The following is a 5,105-nucleotide window of genomic DNA, read 5'->3' as shown; positions in this document are numbered from 1 at the left end:
AAAAGGGGGCAAAAATTTAAGAAATATTATAAACAAAAATATTAAATAAAAGATAGATATGAGAATATCAGTATTTCTATTACATTTTATACTTTTTCATCATACTTACAAGTAGTATACTCCACTATATATAACTATGGAGATTAGACTTTTCATATTCTAATACATAAATAAGAAAAAGGGGTTACAAGGAGATGAAAGATGAAAGGTTGAACATCTATTGAATGACATTCATAACACCCCCCCTTGGATGTTCATTGTATAAAAGATAAGCCTCATTAAAAAGCTTACTAGGAAAAACCTGTGGGACAAAAACCTAGTGAAGGAAAAAAAAGTACATAATCCTTTGATATACAGTATGTCACAACCTTAAAAGAAAATGTAGTGAAAATTTACTCCTCTTCATGTAAGCATCACTAAAAATCTTTAAAACGACGCAATTCAATGTTGAAAATTAACTTCTCAAATGTAGCAATAGGGAAAGCCTTAGTAAAAAGATCTGTCAAATTCTCACTTGAAAGAATCTGTTGAACATTTATATCCCCATTCTTTTGTAGATCATGAGTGAAGAAAAATTTTGATTATATATGTTTTGTTCTATCACCCTTAATATATCATTCCTTAAGTTGTGTAATGCAAATTGTATAATCTTCATATAAAACTGTTGGAGCTTCTTTTTCAGAGCATAAACCACAATTTCTTTGTATGTGATGAATTACAGACCTTGGCTACACACATTTACGACTAGCCTTATGGATTGCCAAAATCTCAGCATGATTAGAAAAAGTAGTAGAAATTGTTTGTTTCATAAAACACCAAGAAATTGCAATACCATCATATGTGAAAATATAACTAGTTTGTGATCTAGCATTATAAGGATCAGATAAGTACCATGCTCTGCCAAACCAGCCAATTCTATTTTGGGTAGGTTAGGGAAAAAAACTCATATTTCTTGCACCTTAAAGATAACAAAAAATATGCTTAACCCCGTTCCAATGTTTTCGGGTCGGACAAGAGCTAAATCTTGCTAATAAGCTGATAGCAAATGATATATCAGGTCGTGTATGAGTAGCAAGATACATCAATGTACTAATAGCACTTAAATATGGTACTTTAGGACCAAGAAAATCTTCATCATTTTCCCAATAATGGAAATGGTCTTTATTTACATCAAGTGGCTTAACAACCATTGGGGTGCTCAACGGATGCAAATTATTCATGTAAAATATTCTTAGCACTTTTTCTATATATGTTGTTTGATGTACAATGATTCCATTATCTAGATGCTCAATCTGTAACCCTAGACAAAATGTAACATCCCAAAAATCAAGGGTTAGTAAAACCGGGTTTGTGAATCGACAGAGAGTGATCATGCCTTAATTTTTGAAATTTATCTATGCATTTTTAGGAAATAAATGAGGTATTGGTTTTTTGGTTAAGTGTTAGTGAAATTTTCCTTGAAACCCAAGTTCAATTCCCTTCTCTCTCGCCATTTTTATTATTTTGCAAATTTTGTCTTAAACCCTAGTACGCGACATGCCTTGTTTTTAAAATAAATATTGCAAAATTATTTCAAGAATAAGGAAAAATCCTAATGGTTAAAAGAAATATGAGAAAGCATGGAAATTAAATGAGGTCCCAAGTACGTAACATGCCTTGTTTTTAAAATCCCTTGTTGTTTTAATGTGTGTGCCATCCATACCCTTTAACCCTAAGTATAAATATAAATTTTTATTGTATTTTTCAGCCTTTAATTCAAATTTTACCTACCCTAGCCTTTCACCCTCTTCCTCTCCTCTTTTCTCTTCAATTTTCTTTCTTTCTCCCATCGTTGTCGTCGCCTACATCTAGTTTTACCATTCTTTTCTTTTTCTTTTTCTTTTTCTTTTTGCCACAAGATTTGTTAACATATTCTCCACCATATTGCTGTCATTTTTTATCTTTAAAATCAGCCCCAAATCTGAAATATTTAACTCCAAGATCAATCTTGAACATTGCCAAGAAAGTGCCATTGCCGTTTCTCTCGACTAGCTTGGGTAAGGTCTCTTCTCTCTTCAATTTCTTAATTAATCTTAACCATTAAAAACCAAAATTTCCAGATCTGGAATTTGGGGGATTTTAAATTATTTTAAAGGTATTTTTCCAGATTTTAATTAGATCTCAAACCGTTTTAAAATTCAGCCCCAATTTTGGCCACCGCGAGTTGTGGTGCATGCACCTATGGGCAAGAAAAGGGGTTGTTTTGTTTCTTGATTCTTGCATATATTTTTCAAGAATTAATTTGAGTTATTGAACCCTCATAATCATATTTTAAACCCATTTCAATTAGGGAAAAATGTTTTTGATCATTGGCCATTCGGATCCCACAAATCGTGAAGCTTAAATGCAATTAAGGGTAACTAGTTTGTTATTTTGACATAGTTGTTGGGTGAAGGTTATGAATTGATTAAATGAAGAAATTTATTCATTAATTAAATATTTATTTTCCAGTATATTATTGAATTAGGTGCTGACCCAAACACCCCAAACCATCTGTAAAGGCGAAGAACGATTGTACGTATGGTTTGCATCGATACAGTGTAAGGAATCTAACTAGTTTGGATTCATAAAATAGTTATAATTTCAACGATTGGTTTGAACTCATAAGTGGGTGTTTTGGGGATGTTTTAATGGTAAATTTATTGAATTTGTACTGAATTTTGGTTTAGTTTCGTTTAAGGAATTATTAAGGAAAATTAGAAGATTCGCTAGTGCGCTGCGGGAAAGCGAAAAATAAGGTGTGGGCCTTAAACTCATAAAATTGTTTGAAAATGTTAAATATCATGTTATATTTGATAAATTAGCTTGCTGATTGGATTAAATTAATAGTCAAATTATTGATTTTTTGAGTGGCCGAACTAGGTATGTTTCGAGCCTTAAAAGACTGACATGTTGGCAAAATTGCTAGTTTGATAGTATGAATATTTGATTGAGTTTGTAATTACATATTTGAGTTAAAAGATATGAGAATGTTTGACTGAATGATACAATGTGTTGAGATATTAAGCTTATGTATGATTAAACGCATGAGATATTTGTTATATTGTGTACTGAAAAGGGTGCTATTTATGCACAATGAAAATCCGTAAAGTAGGTGAAATTGAACGATATTGATTGATACCAACACAATGGTAATTTGAAAGATCGGAACACTGTTTCCATTTACTGAAAGTATGTGATTATTGAGGACATGCTGAGCATGTCAAATGAATGTGAAAAGTATTAATATATGATTATGTACGAGATTGTGTGACATATTGCATATGCATTAGGTTAGGATATTGTGGTTGACGGAGGAGTTCCGTGGAGTACCGGTGACATATTAAGTCCGTATTATTCGTAATTAGTGCACTGCACCTGGAGTACTGAGGGGATTGGTGATTTTATCGCGTATTGTATGTTATTAGCGATTGCATCACACAATTTAATATCCGGCAGATTTTCTGCATTATTAATTATTTGGTGGTTTTACCACATCGAGCTATGCTCATAATATCTTAGAGTTTGGCAGACGGGTTCTGGGGAACTCGTGGTGTGTAGCAGATGGTATGGGTAGGAACCTTTTTGCATTACATTATGTGCACCAAATATTCAAATGTTATTGATTTATGCTACGCATTATACTTTGTTGTATTGAATGGTATCCAAATTAATGATTTTTAATCGAATGAATGATGACCTATGCTCATACACTGTTTGACATAAATTTGATAATGGCTATGTAATGACATGAAATTCCTATGATAGTTCTTTTTTCTTCTGTTAATGTTAATAGATAGTTTTATTTTCTTCTGTTAATGTTAATATGTTTCATTGTATTTGATGTTTTTGCCCATTTAAACAATTATTCGACTCACACTGAGCTTTTCATAAGCTCACCCCCAATAGTGTTTAACTTTTCAGGTAAACCTCAAAATTAGGACCGGGCTTGGCATTCGGAGAATCACCTTGGACCTCAGACTATTCTTAATAAGTATTATTAAGTCTTTATTGGTTTTAGCTTGTAATTTTTAATTATCTCTAATCTGTGGTAACTTTTCTTTTGGGAATTTTTGCATGCATGAATTACTCAAGCATAATAACCGGTTAATGCATTATATCAGGCTTAAGTAAAATTTTATATTGTTCCCTAGTTTCCACCACATTGCAAATGAACTTTTTTTGAACAACAAATTGATAAGAAAATTAATTTTCCAAAATGTCTTGTAAAATGGTTTTTCGCTGCATTAGTTTAACTTCGAGTTTTTTTTAAAGAAGAGCGACAAGTAAACGGTTTTTCTAAAATAGCACTGTCAACAATAAAATAAATCCTAAACATACATGACCTAATGAGTGAACGCTTTTAAGCTAACTCAAATTACAAATACGGTTTTCTCTAAAATGAGTTTTTTTTAAAGTCTTAAAAAGTAACTTAAGTTAGCTTAGCCATTTTGGTGGCTAATGTAGCCTTCTTAATCTAGCCATGACGTCTAGGTTGAGTTTAGGAGGTTACACAAAATCTTTTCTTTCCAAGGTCTTTCATTTTAAATTATTTCTTTAAGCACTCAATTGTTACTAAAATCTCTTCAAGAGTCCCAATGATATTTAAATCATCAACATACACAGCAATTATAACAAATCCTAATTTAAACTTCTTTATAAAACTGCATGGGGAAATGGGATCATTCTTATAGCCTTCCTTCAATAAGTATTCACTAAGGCGGTTATACCACATGCACCTAGATTGTTTCAATCCATAAAGGGATCTGTTTAATTTGATTGAGTAATGTTCTTGAAAACATAAATTAGATACTTCTGGTAGTTTAAAACCTTCTGGAGTTTCATGTAAATGTTATTATCAAATGGGTCATATAAATAGGCTATAACTACATCCATTAGGCGTAAAACAATCCCTTTTCTTATTGCCAGACTAATCAAGAAACTAAAAGTAGTTGCATCCACCACATGAGAGAATGCCTCTTCATAATCAGTACCAAGTCTTTGTGAAAATCCTTGTGCAACCAAACACGCTTTATATCTCACAATTTCTTCTTTTCATTTCTCTTTCTCACAAAAACCCATTTATA

This window comes from Gossypium hirsutum, chromosome A08 (assembly GCF_007990345.1).
Source record: "Gossypium hirsutum isolate 1008001.06 chromosome A08, Gossypium_hirsutum_v2.1, whole genome shotgun sequence".
Lineage (NCBI taxonomy): Eukaryota > Viridiplantae > Streptophyta > Magnoliopsida > Malvales > Malvaceae > Gossypium > Gossypium hirsutum.
This window is presented reverse-complemented; position numbering follows the sequence as displayed.